Genomic DNA, 16,943 nt, shown 5'->3' with positions numbered 1-16,943 from the left:
AAGGATACAGAAATGCTGATGCATAGGAGCACATGCACCCCAATGTTCATAGCGGCACTTTCTACAATAGCCAAATCATGGAAAGAGCTTAAATGTCCATCACCTGATGAATGGATCAAGAAGATGTGGTGTATATATATGCAATGGAGGACTATATGGCAATGAGAAAGAATGAAATTTGGCCATTTGTAGCAAAGGGGATGGACCTCAAGGGTGTCATGCTAAGTGAAATAAGTCAGGCAGAGAAGGACTAATACCATAACCAAAATGGGAAGCATCACAATCCCAGACTTTAGCCTCTACTACAAAGCTGTCATCATCAAGACAGTATGGTATCGGCACAAAAACAGACACATGGACCAATGGAATAGAATAGAGAGCCCAGAAGTGTATTGACCCACAAGTGTATGGCCAATTAATCTTTGACAAAGCAGGAAAGAGTATCCAATGGAAAAAAGACAGCCTCTTTAGCAGGTGGTGCTGGGAGAGCTGGACAGCAACATGCAGAAGAATGAAACTAGACCACTTTCTTACACCATACACAAAAATAAACTCAAAATGGCTGAAGGACCTGAATGTGAGACAGGAAACCATCAGAACCCTCCAGGAGAAAGCAGAACATAGCCACCTTGACCTCAATCATAGCAATTTCCTTCTCGGCACATCCTCAAAGGCAAGTGAATCAAGAACCAAAATGAACTCTTGGGACCTCATCAAGATAAAAACTTCTGCGGGGCAAGGGAAACAATCAAAAAACCTAATAGGCAACTGACAGAATGGGAAAAGATAGTTGCAAATGGCATATCGGATAAAGGGCTAGTATCCAAAATCTACAAGGAACTCACCAAACTCCACACCAGAAAAATGAATAATCCAGTGACGAAATGGGCAGAAGACATGAACAGACACTTCTCCAAAGACGACATCCAGATGGCCTACAGGCACAGGAAACGATGCTCAACATCACTCATCATCAGGGAAACACAAATCAAAACCACACTGAGATACCACCTCATGCCAGTCAGAGTGGCTAAAATGAACAAATCAAGAGACTATAGATGCTGGCGAGGGTGTGGAGAGACGGGCACCCTCCTGCACTGTTGGTGGGAATGTAAACTTCATTTCACTCTTTTTGGAAATTTTGGTATAATATAAATTCTTTGAAATTTTCTGAGGCTATTTTATGGCTTACTTTGTGATCAGTAATTTTAAACGGTCTATGTGTACTTGAAAAAATATGTACTCTCCTAACGTGGGATGCAATGTTCTATGTGTCCATGAGATTAAGCCTGTTAATTGTGCTATTCATCTTCTGTATATCTTACTATGTATTTTACTTCAGTGTATGTTACTGATATTTTGTTCAGTTAATGGCTTAACTTCTGACAGGAATGTCTTAAAATTTCCCAATATGATAGTGGTTCTACCCATTTTCCCCTGCATATCCGTTAAGTTTTCTTTTGCATATTTTGAAGCTACGTTATCAGATGATTCAAGTTTTAAATTGATTTAGCCTCTAATGAACTGAATCTTTTACCATTATAGAGTGACCTTCCTTGTCTCTAGAAATGCTCGTTGCAAAAGCCCTTTTGTCTAAAAATAATGTAGCTATGTCAACTTTCTTATCCTTTTCCTTTACCCTATAGATACAGGACAGTGTTTCCAAAGGAGCCACTGCAGAATTTCAAGCAGCAACATAACATGATCATATTTGAATTTTTGAATAATTAATTATTCAGGCAGTTATAGGAAGAATGGACTAAAACAATGTGAAACTTAGGTAGCTGTTATAATAATTTCTAGCATGTGATTTTTCCATGCATCCATGCATCCATGCATGCATGCATCCATCCATCCGTCTGTTCATCCATCATGTTCAGGGACTTGGCTTTCATCCTTAGGCTTCTTATCACCATTGCCATCCTGGACATCATCACATCCTTCCAACAAGGTCCTCAAATAAGAAGAATGAAGTGAGGAAAAGGCCTGTCTCTCTCCTTTTCTTTCATGAGGGAGAAAATTCTGGATTAGAAGCCCCTGTGTATTATGGATTGAATGTTTGCATCCTCCCAAAATTCATATATTGAAATCTAATGCCCAATGTGATGATATTTGAAGGTGGAAACTTTGGTCGGTTGTTGATAAGCCACTTGGTTTATGGTCTTTTGTTATAGCAAACCAAGTGGACTAAAACACTGGATACTCCAGATGGAGATAACTGGAAGGCTGGTCATCACACATGTCTGGAGCTCAAAAGATAGGTCTAGGCCGAAGTAGAGGTTGGAGCTCATCAGAAAAGGAGAGTGGGAAGTTGTGGACATGTACAGTAGAGAAACAAGTGAGCATAATATCTTAAAAGAAAGAGGGAATCGACAGTGTCATACCTTAGGGATCCTAGTAAATGGGGCTCATTTATTCATTCAATAGGCCTCTCCTGAGCACATACTTTCAGGTGCTATGCTTATTCTCATAAGTTCAGAAGACGATAGCCTCTTCTCTGGGCTAAATATGCACTCCATACCCTGGCCTCTGTAAGCAGTCAGACCCACAGTCTATGGAAATGATACAGAAGAGAAACTGGGACTACCTGATGCTGTTACATGTGCTGAACTCGGGTAGAAAGACCCTGTACAAGGACAAACTCCCAAGAACTGAGGACCATGACACTCAGTTCCCCAAAGCATTATAGTCTCTTAAAGGTACTACAACAATCCTGGTCTTATTTTCCTAAGGGGTGCCTAGCCATTAGAATGACATCACAGTCCCCCAACACACCACCATTCTTTCTTTTTAAAACTATGTAAATCATAGAGACCTCACTTCTTCCTGCCTTTAACACCATCCAGAAAAGGAATCAATAATTTCAGATGATTGTCCACTTTTTCCAAGAGAAGGTCAAGGCTAAGGTCACCATAAGTCCAGACTCCCTGCCCCCTCCACCCACCCATCCCCTGCTGCGGGCTGTTCCTCATCACCCAGACTCTCATCTTCACAGCGCTCTGCATATCTAGCCCCTAATGTGGCTTAATCTCCCACTGCCCCTTGCACATGTATGTGCTGGAGACTTTGGGGGTCTTCCAGCAGCAAAACCTTCCATTCTCACCCTCCACGGTGCTCTTTACCTTTGTGTGCTAACTGAAACTTGCCTCTGTGTCCTGGTGGCACTTTTTCCCCTGTAGCCCTCTCAAGCAGGTGGTCATTCTTCCCTCACAGTACTTACACCCTCCAGGTGGAGTTGGTGCCCTCCTTGCTCCCAAGCCTCACCCCCTTTTAGCACCAACCCTCCAACTAGAGGCCACGTGATTCTCCCGATTGCAGTCATCTGCTCATGTCCCTCTTATCTTCCATCCCTTATCTTCTCTACTACAACTTCTCTCTTGGCTCCTCAGGACTCCAGAATTCTCATAAATGGTTCGTCCAATACCCTGTTCTCTGCACTCCTTGTGTTTCTCAAGTCCTAAGATCATCTCAGCTGGGCTGCTTCAGCCACCCACTTTCATGATCACAACCTTTATTCCTACTACCAACAATTGAGATCAAGAATCCCAGCCCTTTCATCTTATCTCCACACTCGCCTGATTCACCAACAATTGTTCAGCCCCACCACTGTCCCTCTCACCTACCCACTGGCTCCAACCCTGCATGTCTTCACGTTCCTGCTTGCCCAGGTTAAACTCCAAACACCAGCAAATTTATCACTTCTCCACTCTCCTCGCATCACACTCACCTGGTCAAACCCAACACAATGATGCCAACTGGTTTCCCGTTAAATGGATCACAACTAGTGTGATGTCACTCCTTAATACCACCCAGCAATCCACTACATTTTCCTGGTCCATTCATTCTCCCACTTGGCTGTTTCACAGCATCTCCTCTGTTCAAAACTACCACTATTCCTACTTCTCATCTCAGCCAATCATACCAGCACATGATAATAATTGTCCCCCTTGAAAAAACCAGAGTTTCTCTTGATCCCACATTCCACTCCAGCTTCCATCCCATTTCTCCATCCCTTTGCACAGAAACCCTCCTTGAAAGATCTGTTGCCATACCCTCTTTCCACCTCTTCCCCTACCACTCTTTCTTTGACCACTGTATTAAGCTTCTATCCATACCCATCACTGCAATGGTTCTAGCCAAAATCACCAGTGAGTTTTCTCTTGCTAAATCCAATATCATTTCTTATTCCTCAGCTCTCAAACTCTTCAGCAACATTCAAAGTAGTTGGTTATTCCTGCCTTTTTCAAACTGTCTTCCCCTGCCTTTTGGGACATTATAGTCACATGTTTTTTACCTATCTTCCAGACAGTGATGGTGCAATCCTCCTTTGTCAGGTGCTCCTGCCCTCTCTACAACTTACCTTGGCAGAGGCCCGGCTGATCAGGATCTGTGGGATTCCCCTTCTTAGCGTCCAAGTCTATCTCAGCCTAGTTATCTGAAAAGATACTGTCAAAAACAGTTGATGTTTTCCTTTTTTAAATGGAAATTATACTACTCATGTTGGAAAGTCTTCAAGCCAAAATCAGCCCTCAGAGAAGTCCTATGTCTCCCAAAATGAGTCTGGCTTTAGTGCCCCAGCAGCATTCTGCCATTAAGGGGAAGTAGTGCAAACATGATGATAGACCTCATACGAAAGTGATCAGAAGGGCAAAGGGGTACCAAGTAGACCCACAGTGAAACACCAAGGGAACATAAGATGTCTACCCTAGGAGAAAAGATGTAGGTAGATATGGTACCCAGTTGAGTATGGCTCAAAGAAGAAGAACTGGACTTTAGCTTATACTCTTATGGAGTAATGGCCCTCTTATCACACACCACAGTAAAGCAGGATCGAGGACATGAAGTAACCGTTTCCACCACTGGAGAACTGGCAGCCCAGACCACACCACTGAGTGAAGGGAACCCACCATAGGCCCCACCATTGCTACAATCCTCTCCTTGAGAAGGGCCTGGAATCTGCTGGACAGGCATGCATATGAGGAGGGAGCTGTGCAAAATCAGGGGGCATAGCGGGTCTTCATGAGTCCTTGGCCCAAGGCAGGGCTACACATGCAAGGGGCCAGTGGACACCAGTCAGAGAAGCTTTGTTTCCTGAGGGATTGAGAGCAGAACTAAAATATGTGAGGCACAGCTGTGACAGAAGCTCTACCCGGATTCCTCATGAAACCCAGAAACCTAGTTAAGACACTAGAAAGGTCACACGTCAGAAGGGAGGACCATGACCAAGAGGAAGAATTATTCTAGACCTGACCAAACAAAGCCTAAGCTTACACTTTGGCAAGAGCCAGGGATAAGACAGATTGTAGAGACTGAGTCCTGACAAGTAAGATGGACTCTCAATCAGTTCAGCGGCCCCCCCCCATCATGGAAAGAGCCTAAATGTCCATCACCTGATGAATGGATCAAGAAGATATGGTATATATATATATATATATATATATATATATATATATATATATACACACAATGGAATACTACATGACAATGAGAAAGAATGAAATCTGGCCATTTGTAGCAAAATGGACGAACCTCGAGGGAGTCTTGCTAAGCGAAATAAGTCAGGCGGAGAAGGATAGATACCGTATGTTGTCACTCATAGGTCTAACAGGAGAAACCTAACAGGAGACCATGGGAAGGGGAAAGGAGGGGAAAAGACATGGGGAGTGCGAGTGAGGCAAATCATGAGAGACCTTTGAATGCTGAGAACAAACTGAGGGCTGAAGAGGGAGGGGGAAGGGGAAGGCGGAGCGATGGTCATGGAGAGGGGCACTTGTGGGAAAGAGCACTGGCTGTTATATGGAAACCAACTTGGTAATAAAGTATTAATTAAAAAAAGATCCTTTCAAGCAGGGGTCCAAAAGATCAAATCTCTTTTCATAATGATGGTAAGATGTTTTTACCTTTTGTGCTCGTTTTCCCAAGGGTAAAGTGGGGTTGTCTAGAAGCTACCTAAATGTGATATCATGGCAGAATAAAGGCAGAAAGAGATATGATTACTCAGCCATGCCCTATTAATCCAGACAACAAAGAAAGTTGCGAAACATAAAATTCTTCCCACGAAATTTCATTTGTTTTATGTAGATTTTCTTCATAAAATATTTTATGTTAACACCTCATGGTTTTATTGCTGTCATCTTTAAATGAGAATATTTTTTAAATTTGTCACTTTAAATTTTAATACAGTAAGTATGGATATGTATAACTCACATAAACAAAAGCTCTCTGGAGTCCTCAATAAATGTTAAAGAGTACAAAAGTGTTCTGAGAACAAAAAGCTTAAAAACCTGTTTTGATGCTCTACATTGGAATGAATTGTAAAAAATCTTTGGTGGTATAGTAAGTCATCAGGGAAGGTCTTCACTGTTTTAAAGATGACTTTATGTTTTGTTTCCCTCTTGATGGTGTTGCAGGCATCCCAGAAAGCAAATTTAGAAGGGCAAGCATGGGAGATTTCTGTAATCCATGCAAAACACCAGATATTTTCACTAACAATTTCTATGCCCTAATTTAAGTTTTTCTTAATTTGTTTTTTTATGAGAAGGGTATATAAATGGAGTACAAATAAGGAAATATGGCTTAAGCTTGAAAACTCCCTGGGATCCAGAAATGGGTTGCATCAGTTTGCTAGAGATGCTATAACAAAGTACCACAAACTGAGTGGCTTAAACAATGGAGATTTACTGTCCCACAGTCCAAAGCCAGAATTCCGAGATCAAGGTGTTGGTAAATGCCTCTAAGACACTAGGGCAGGACATGCTCCAGGCTGCTATCCTAGCTTCTCCTTGGGTTGTGGAAGCATTACTCTGATCTTTGTAGTGGGTTCTCCCTGTGCGCACTGTTTCCAAATCTCCCCTTTCTATAAGGCCACCCATCTTATTGGATTGGGCCACCCTAATGACCTCATATAATTGGATTATCTTTGTGAAGATCCTGTCTCCAAATCAGGTCACACTCTGAAGCACTGGGGATTAGGACTTTAACATATCCTTTTAGGAGGCCATGATTCAGCTGGTAACGATGGACAATGATACAAGTTAGAGAAATTATAAACAAAAGAGGTATGAGTTAAAATCAGCGGCTCGTGGGGCACTTGGATGGCTCGGTGGGTTGAGCATCTGACTTCGGCTCAGGTCATGAACTTGCAGCTTGTAAGTTCAAGACCCACATTGGACTCTGTAATGACAGCTTGGAGCCTGGAGCCTGCTTCAGATTCTGGGTCTCCCTCTCTCTCTGTCCCTCTCCTGACTGCACTCTGCTTCACTGTCTCTCCATGAAAAATAAAAATTAAAAAAAAATTTAAATCATGGAGTGCAAATCAAGGAAGTCAATTCAATATTTTGGTCCATGGCAATGAAGAGCTGAGGTTCCCAGGTACAAATCTTAAATTTTCTTGTTGTATTATTATTATTCACCATGTGCATGGAAATATTACTTGGCAACTGGATATTCTGCTGTTAAGCTCCTTGCTGGGCCTCACAGATGCCAGGAAGGTCTGCTGGCCTGGCAGAGCAAGTTAACATTGTTTGAAGTCATTTCTGCTCAGGTGACTTGGCGGGGGGGGGGGGGGGTAATCTGGACCTGCAAGTTGTAGGACCAATTTTAATACCTTTCCATCGAAAGTCTGGGAGCAGAGTGGGGCATGGAAGAGGAGAAAGACCAAAAAAAGTGGAATCTTACAAAACTCTAAAATATTCTAAAACTTAGGACCTCACAGCTCATTGTGATGAGCAATGTTTGTAGGAAGGAAATGAGTTTAGTCCAAGTACAGAAACAGAGCTTGTAGAGAAAGACAAAAGAGGCAGAAACCCCGGATGAACTGTGCATTGTTGCAACCACAGTAGTGAGCTGAATGAGAAAAACAGTTGAATGTTGACCAAAGGGAGCCAGGAGCCTGAGGGACACTGAGGCCAACACCCATCATTCCTGAGAGCCTCAGCAAGGAGGAGAAAGCCACACTGATGGGCCATAAACATTTGAAGGAGCTGCATTTACAAGAGGAATGCCATGCTGACTACCTAATACAGCCTCATGGAACCAATGCCCATTTATTATGCACAGTTGCCCTGGGTCAGGAGTCCAGGCATGACCTACCTCCCAAGACTGCAATCAGAGAGTCAGCCAGCTGGGGTCTTTTCTGGAGGTTTGGGAGGAGAATCTTTCCAGTTTTCTTAAGGTTGTTGGTAGAATCCCGTTCTAGGAGGTTGTCACTTTGGGGTCCCCATTCCATTGCTGGTTGCCATCCTGGAATCACTCTCCACCCCTAGGGGCCACTCCCATTCCTTTGCACATTGATTCCCCTCCATCTACCAACAAGCTTCAAGTATCTTTGAATTCTCCTGTGCCTTCAGCGGGGATAAGGCTTTGCTTATAGAGGCCCCACCAGAGAACCCTAGATAATGTCCATATTGTAAGAGCAACTGATTAGTAACCTTAATGACATCTGCCATGCACCATTGCATATTCATTAGTGTGACACCAGGAGGCAAGGGTCATGGGACCAAAAACCTGTTGACTATAGAGGGCGAACGTGTGCTCAGGGAATGCTATCTTTGGAGTCTATATTTTCTGTTCATCAGAGGATTATTTGATTCTGTCCTCAAAATCTCTCCATTCTTCCAAATTTCTTGCTAGCCACTTTTAACTTGTATTCATCACAGTTCCCTTAGCAGCAACTGGAGTTGGCCATCTCTTTCTTGATGAGAAGCACCGTTGAGTATTTTTCTACAGAATGCTCTTCCATAGCAGCTTTCACAAGAGTGCTCTACCTGTTAGGAAAAACTTCATTACCAGTTGCTGCTTGCTGAAGAAGCAACCAAGACGTGAGTGAACAGAGCAGCAACAGACCTCACAGATGCACCCCACCCACCCCTTCCAGGACCTCCCAGTGCCCATCTCCTGGAGAAGAATGCATTAAGCATGGGACCCCCCCCCGCCTTGGTAACCAGTGAGAGATGCAGACCCCCAGGATGTGTCCTTGACCGTTCCTCTGAACAGCTATGTCCCACAGAGGTAGAAGGTAGTTTCACCACTAGGTCTGCTGGGGCCCTGAGTCACCACAGAAGCCACCTGCAGGGCAGGCAGGAAGATGCTTGCCTCTCAGTCACTCCCTCTGTCCTTGTCTCCTTCTTTCCTCTGAGCCCCTCTGGCCCCAACAGCCCTCCAGGCTTTCCCCTTTCCTGTTGGGGGTGCCTAGAGACCTACACAGAGGGAGTTTGCCACAACCAGAGCCCAGGCCCCCAGGCCCCAGAAGTCTTTGCCCCTACCCAGTGATGCCTTGACTCTTCCCTGACCTGCTTCCTGCCTTGGCCCTTCCAGGCCTTCCCAAAGGCCTCGTGGGCCACTCTACCTCTCGGCCATCAGCCTGTGCTCCTGCCAGGCCAAGGAGTTCAAGAGAGGTAAACCTATCTCCCGCCCCCCTCAGGGCCCTTTCCCACAGGACCAGGCTGTTTCTCCATGCCTTCCGGAGGCCTTCGCTCCCAGTGCGGCTCCCCTCTGGGAGCACTCAGGGCCTGATCCTGAAACTGGAGCCCCCACATGGGCGGTCTCCTTGTCAGTCAGACCGGGGCTGCAGAAACACAAATAAATATGCGCATGCCGCAGCCCACCAGCACCAGGGCAGGGGCCTGCTCAGGGCATGGGGCAAATAGGCCAGTCTCACTTCCGCCAGCAGCATCTCAAGCCCAGGGCGGCTCCTCATCGGCAGTGCCTCACGGCCATTCTAGACATGGCTCTGGATCCCTCTGCGACCATGCGCACAGAGGGGCCCAGAACGTTTGCACATTGGTTCTCAGGAAGGCCTAAGGAGGGATGACATGAAGCACAAGAGGGGGGGCGCTGAACTGAGGAGACAATGGGTCTTTAAGGAATTTGCACCTGTTGTCTGTTTAAATGTTAGCCTGCAATTACCATGTGGGAATACAATCCAGGGTTACCTAGTTAGTCTTATCATTCTTTAGTGGTGTGGACTGGAGGAGTTTGATGCGGTTTTTCCTGTGCCTGGCAGTACCCGATTCCGCTGATGCTCCCTGAAGCTGGACGGATGTGATGTGAGAATGGCACAGGGAAACAGTCTTTGGCATTTGTCTAGGAGGGAGCTATACGGCCACTGACCCTTCATGGTCTGTTTCTCTGTGCGCTGGAGTGGGGGGACTCAGGAGCTGCTGTGGCCTACAGTGTAAGAAATGATTCTTAACAACCATATGGGGATCGAAAACGGACCCCTTTTACAAGTGGCATGCGCTGCTCGGAGGAGGCCCCTACGCCCAGTTGGCTTCTCCTCACACTACTGCCCAATGGTCCCAGCACCCCCGATCCCCCGCGATGGAAGAGGGACACTCGAGCCCTTTTGGCGGTGATGGCAACGTGAAAGGGGAGCCTTGGCCCTGGGCAAGGCTGCACTGGATGGACTCAGTGGGACAGCGCCCCCTGAATTAGGCTGTTGGGAAGGCCACCACCGCTCCTCTGTTCCTGAACGACAGAGAAAAGGAAGACCCCCCCCTTCCTCCTGTACACCAAGTTTTGCCTAGACACAGCCACTAAAAGCCTGAGGCTCCTCAGGAAATCCTGGAGAGACAGGGACGTGGCCTGGGGCAATGGGCCCCAGCTGGAAGCTGTGCAGCTGGAACCCTAGGAGAGGGGGTTATCCCAGACCCAGCAGGGGTGTGGGAGAGGGGGCCAGGCAGGCGAGGGGGTCCTGAGGGCTGTGCCTGACAAGGTTGAGGGCCTCGAACAGCACACGATATGCTGGGCTCTGGGTCAAGGAAGCACCGCCCTGGGAGCCCCGAGTACAATGTAAAGGGACAGGAGCGGCTTATTTCAAACTGCGTGCTTGTTGCAGGCTGAGGGAGGGGGTGGGGGACTGGCAAGGGACACAGGGTCCGCAGCGCATATGTGGGCAGTGGCTTGGCCTCGCTCACCCCGAGATCCCGTGCCCTCTCTGGGGGCATGCCCCAGGCCTCTCCCAGAGACCAGTTTCTGCCCCAAGAAAGACCCCCAAAGGCTCTGGGATGACATGGGCAAAGGCACCCCCTCATGCCAGCGCAAACCTACTGGCCCCACAGGGTGGTCTCCATCTTCTTGTGCAGCCTCACCTTCCCCCGGCCCACGTGTCCGGATCCCCTCCAATTATAAAGCTGTGCCAAGCCCTTTCAGTCCTGTTCCTAGGTCTCGACCAGGAAGTCTGCCTCCCAGGCTGGGATGGGAATGGGGACGGGGACGTGAGTCCTGCCTGCCATGCACTTCACTCCTGACCCCTGATGTGGCTTCCCTCTGGCAGTCCCATTCTGCCCTGGGCTTCCCCAGGTCCCGGTGCTGGTCCCCACGTCTTCTGGTCTGAGGGCAGCCACGGCATAAGACAGAGGGGCTGGGACAGGTATGGGGAGTCCCCCAAGGTCAGGTACGGAAGGATTAGAGCCCACGTCTGCAGGCCCCATGTCTAATGTCTGGTGTCTGGTGAACTGAGGCGAGCTGAGAGGTCTGTTCCACTTCTGTCTGAACCCTTCTGTTGCTCTCTTTCTTTCCATTTGCGGGGGTCTTGGCCACCCTTGCTTGTCATCCTGCTTGGACCAGGGCACCAAGTGTGCAACAAGTTTGACCTGGCTAAGACTTAGCAGGTGGTGTGCACAAAGAAATGCTGCACAAGGAGAAACCCAGTAGTGCCCGAGGACAGGGAAGGGATGATGTCCCAAGGGACGCCAGAGAGACACCCCAACACCTGCCCCAGCAGAAGGCTGGCAATAGGGCCATGCCTAGGAGCCAAGTGGGAGCTGACACCAGGGCACACCCCCTTGGGTCTTTTCTGCCACGGTGTCTAGGAGTGCACGCTTGACTAGAGACTTCAGAAAAGAAGCTAACAATTCACTGCATCACATGCACAGGCAGTTGCCGTGCGCGTGTGACACATGTACATCCAACCTCTTTCTTGGAGGCTTTCAAGATTTGTTTTGTTTTGTTTAGAGAGATGGAGACAGAGATAGAGCGTGAGTGGGGAAAAAAGCGGAAGCAGGCCCCAGGCTCTGAGCTGTCAGCACAGAGCCCGACGTGGGGCTCGAACCCACGAACCTTGAGATCATGACCTGAGCTGAAGCTGGACGCTCAACTGACTGAGCCACTCAGGCGCCCCTTAAATCTTTATTTTTGCATGATTGATTGGTATATTCTACCATATGCTATCATACCTAACACAATGTAATGCTTTTGTAATGTTTGGATTAAGTATCTTTATGCATGACAATTTATTTGCATTTCAAGTAATCTTTTAGAAATATTACTGGAGGGCCAAAGAAGAAAAACATCTCTGAGACTATGGTTGGTGCATCTTTTCCGGAAAGCCTATTGGCAACAAATAGCAATTTGCTTTCTTTCCTAATGCCAGCAAATGAAAGTGCCCATTTGTTTTCACACATATCATCATTTTTCTCATACAGTTTATTGTCAAGTTGGTTTCCATATAACACCCAGTGCTCTTCCCCACAAGTGCCCTCCTCCATCACCGTCACCCCCTTTCCCCCTCCCCCTCGCCCTTCAGCCCTCAGTTCGCTTTCAGTATTCAAGAATCTCTCAAGATTTGCCTCCCTCCCTTTCCCCAACTCTTCCCCCCCTTCTCTTTCCCATGGCCCCTTGTAAGGTTTCTCCTGTTAGACCTATGGGTGCAAACATATGGTATCTGTCCTTCTCTGCCCGACTTATTTCGCTTGGCATGACACCCTCGAGTCCATCCACTTTGCTACAAATGGCCAGATTTCATTCTTTCTCATTACCATGTAATACTCCATTATATATATACACCACATCTTGATCCATTCATCAGTTGATGGACATGTAGGCTCTTTCCATGATTTGGCTATTGTTGACAGTGCCGCTATGAACATTGGGGTACATGTGCCCCTATGCATCAGCACTTCTGTATCCCTTGGGTAGATCCCCAGCAGGGCTATTGCTGGGTCATAGGGGAGTTCTATGGATAGTTTCTTGAGGAGCCTCCACACTGTTTTCCAGAGCAGCTGCACCAGTTTACATTCCCACCAAGCCTAGAATTTTCTTTCCTATCCAGAGTGGATATAAGTACTCACCAATATTTTATTCTAATATTTTTCTTTACATTTAGCTTTTAATCCCGTGGATATATGTTTTAGAGTGCACCATGTGCTGAGTTTTCCTCCAAATTGCTACATTGTTCTGATACCTTCTCTGAATCATCCTTCCATGGTGATGATTGCTGATTCCTTCGTTTATATTGTACATATGTTTGCATGTGTATACCACCTGCAGTCTCTTTCTGATCCATTTGTTTGTTTATCTTGATTCCACAGTGATTTGGTGACTCTACAGTCTAGAGTTCTATGTTGTAGTACTAGCAGAAGTGTGAAATTTTGGCATCAAGTGAACCTCAGGCAAAAATAGATGAAAAACAATTTGTAAACATGAAGTTTGTTGTGAAGATAACCTAAAGTGGCATTGTGTTAGCCCTTCAATTTTAATTTGCTTTAATGAACAGAGTTCAGTTTTGTACCATATTTTGGTAAGGAAACTCAAGCAAGGAGGCAGAAACTCCCTCCTCCAAATACACAACCCTGAGGGCCACAGCTCCCAGAATCTACTGAGCTGCCCCCCTGGTGACAACATTTAATTATTACAAGGCAATCACCTAAAGGTCTACATGTCCCAAGGAACATCAGGAAGAGGCCCAGAAGTAGGCAAAGCTACGGGGAGTGTAGCACAATGACAGAAAGGAAGTAGCTTATGTTTGCAGGGTCATTAGGGCTAGGATTCTCCTGTCCATTGTTTGGCCAGGTCGGGTCACGGCTCTCAGATTGCTAAGTGAGACCTGAAGCAAAGTGCACGGGTGGCACTCCTTGGCATGAGCAGTGCCACAGAAAGCACAGCATAGAGGGCATGCAGGGCGGGGATCGCTCTGTGCAGAGCCCAGTGGGCATGTGCTAGAACACATGTGTCTGGACTCAGCGAGAATAACAGGGTCCAGTCTTAAGGAGCGCAACATGCCCTGGAACAAGGCCGGAGGCCCTGAGGGTGCTCAGTGGTAATCCAGGCTGGCCGTCAGCCCTGCCAGAGAGAAGTGTACCCGAGCCACGCCCTGGCACGGGAAAGCAATCTGCTTAGAGGGCGGGTCTTCCCTCTCAGTCATGTGGACAGTAGCTTGCAAGGAGATGCTAGGGACATAGGGACTTACGGATTCCTACTATGAGAATGGGAACCATGAGTTTGAGTCCAGATGGTCAACTGGGGCCAGGAGCACTGCAGCCAGAAATGCTGGCAGCAGCAAAGTGCTCAGGGAAGGGATTCCCATGGTCAGGGATAGCAGTCTCGGCTTGGAAATAAACTGTGCTCAGGGATCAATGAGGAAAGGCTGGGATCTAGGAGAGGATGGTGGCCTTGAGAGGGGCTGCACCCCAAGTGACGGGGCTTTGGCCATGGAACAGATCAGAGGGTAAGACAGGGTCCTGGCCCTATGGCAAACCTGGCTGGGGATGAATGCAAGGTACACAGCATCTCTAGCAACAGGGAATCCCTGGCCTCTAGGTGTCTCTAGCAACAGGGGAACTGGGCTAGCCTGGGAAAGTGGCTGGCACCTAGGCTTTGAACTTGCCCTACTAGCCGTAGGTGAAGGGCCCAAGGGCCTGGACATGGCGATCCTGCAGAGTAGGCAAAGTGAAAATGGAGAAAAAGACACATTCATCTTTCCAAGTTCTCTCCCTACAGAGGGGAGATGATGAAAGGCCGGGCTGGGGCAGCCTAGGATGGCCACCAGGGGCCTCTGTCTTCTGAGCCATCCGCAGGAGGAGGAGGGCAGATTCCCAGGGCCAGACTTGGGCCACACTGCTTGGGGCCAGCCCTCCTCCTCCTTCCCTCCTCCTCCAGACATGGGAGAAAGTGGCTGCCCCACTGAATCCTAGACACACACCAACCATGTTCCATGAAACACACTCCTATTCGCACATTCACACTCCTACACACTCTTGCACACAAACATACTCTTGCACGTTCCCATATTCTGACATTCACTCACACTCTTGCACATTCACACACATTCACTGACACTCATACTCTCTCTCTCTCTCTCTCTCTCTCACACACACACACACACACACACACACACACACACACACACACACCTGCTCAGGGAATATACATGTCAGGTATGATCTGAATGACAGAGAGACAAGGGATTAGCCACACTCCCATCCTCTCTCCTCTTTTCCTGCCCTCCAAATCCCAAGGGGCAGGTGGAAAGTGGCCAGTTGTCATGACCCTGCTAAGACACACAAGAAAGATGTGCTTAGGATGGTGCCTTCCCTGAAGAAGCAAGGATACCAGAGCCCACCTGGGGACCTCGCCCCAATCCTGAAGCACACTCTGATGGGACACATCTAAGGGTCCCCACGACACGGCCAAGAAGGCCGCAGGCATGGACCTGATGACCCCCGTCTCAACAAGCTCCTGTAACCCCCTTCTATTGTCCACATGTCTCGTTACCCAGCATCTCCAGGGGCCCCTCCATCCATGCAGCCCCACTGACTGCAGCTCTCGCCACATGGCATGGGCCCCCTGGTCAAGCAGCCACAGGCCTGCGCCTCAGCTCTCTGCAAGGTCCTCACTCATGGTCATTGGTTGCTTTGGGTGATCTGCTCTTCATCTGTATCATGGGGGTGGTCAGAGCCCATGTCTCTTCAAAACAGTTGGGGAACACCTGTGGGCACAGACTGAGTGAGCCTGGAAGGGGCCCTCACCATTTCCAAGTCAACAGTACTGTCATCTCCCCCAAACACCTGCAGCGGGATGCCTGATTGCTCCTTCTGTGTCTTAAACTATCTGTTCAGAGGCAGATGGACGGCTGCCCTCAATTCGTGGAGGGCAGGGGCCTAGAGGGCTGGGGCAGGCTCCTCCATCCTCATGACGGCCCTCTCCAAGAACTGCTCCTCCAGCTATAGCAGGCAAGGAAGGGATCCTGGATCAGCAGTGCCCTCCAACCCGAATGGGTTCCTGCCTCGGGGGGCACCAAGGGCTCCGTGAGCAGCAGAGATCCGGAGCTCTCCTCCCAGCAGGAAAAGGCCACTCCCCAGGCCCCATGTGCAGTCCCCTACTGCAGTGTCCCACTGTCCTCTGCCTGCTCCCAGGACACATGATGGATGCCGTCAGAGCTGCCTGAAAGGGAGTATGATAGGGAGAGGGACCCCTTCCCCTTTGGAGGCCATCCTCCCCCAGATTCAGAGAAAAGGACAGCTCTTCCTCCCTGTCCTCCTTCCTGGCAAGGGAAAAGCACTGTGAAAACCCAGCCTGGCCTGCCCTCTGGCCCTTGACATCGCAGACTTCCAAGTACCCTCAACATCCATCAGGGGCTAGACTACAGCGGGCCACCCGTCAGCTACCAGAGGTAGGCTGACTGCAAATGAAAGGGATACCCCACACGTGGAGTCCTGCTGCAGCTCCTGGCAGAGGTGTCTGTCCTCGTGCAGGCGCTTCTGTGCCCCGCGGGTCTCTGGGATTACACACGTGACCTCTCTGACACATCTGGACGCCCTCAGCTGCTCCGCTCTGCCCAAATAATGGGCCTCAGGCACAGTCTGCTATAGGGAAGAAAATCTGCCTTTAATATCTACCCCACTTATTCCTGGGGGCCTCCCTGAGTTTTATGGGACCCAGTGAAACACTTCCGATGCCCAAAGTTCAGGTCCCCTGGGCAGGTCTATCCAGCCCAGAGGTCCACAAGCACCTCTCGGACCCTGGTCCGCACACACACAATGCCAATGGCAAGTCCCAAGCCACTTAGTGCTCCACCCCACCCCCAGGTGACCCTTCCCTATGCCCACAGCACAGGCAAGACTCAGCTGAAACAGTCAAGGAACTTTATTGAACAGAAACATTTCCTGAAACCGTTGGAGAGAGGGAATGACAACGGAGAGATGTCGAACGTCCACTACAGCCCA

This window comes from Suricata suricatta, chromosome X, assembly GCF_006229205.1.
Source record: "Suricata suricatta isolate VVHF042 chromosome X, meerkat_22Aug2017_6uvM2_HiC, whole genome shotgun sequence".
In the NCBI taxonomy this organism is placed as follows: domain Eukaryota; kingdom Metazoa; phylum Chordata; class Mammalia; order Carnivora; family Herpestidae; genus Suricata; species Suricata suricatta.
The sequence above is the reverse complement of the archived record's forward strand: the minus strand, read 5'-3'. Positions refer to the sequence as shown.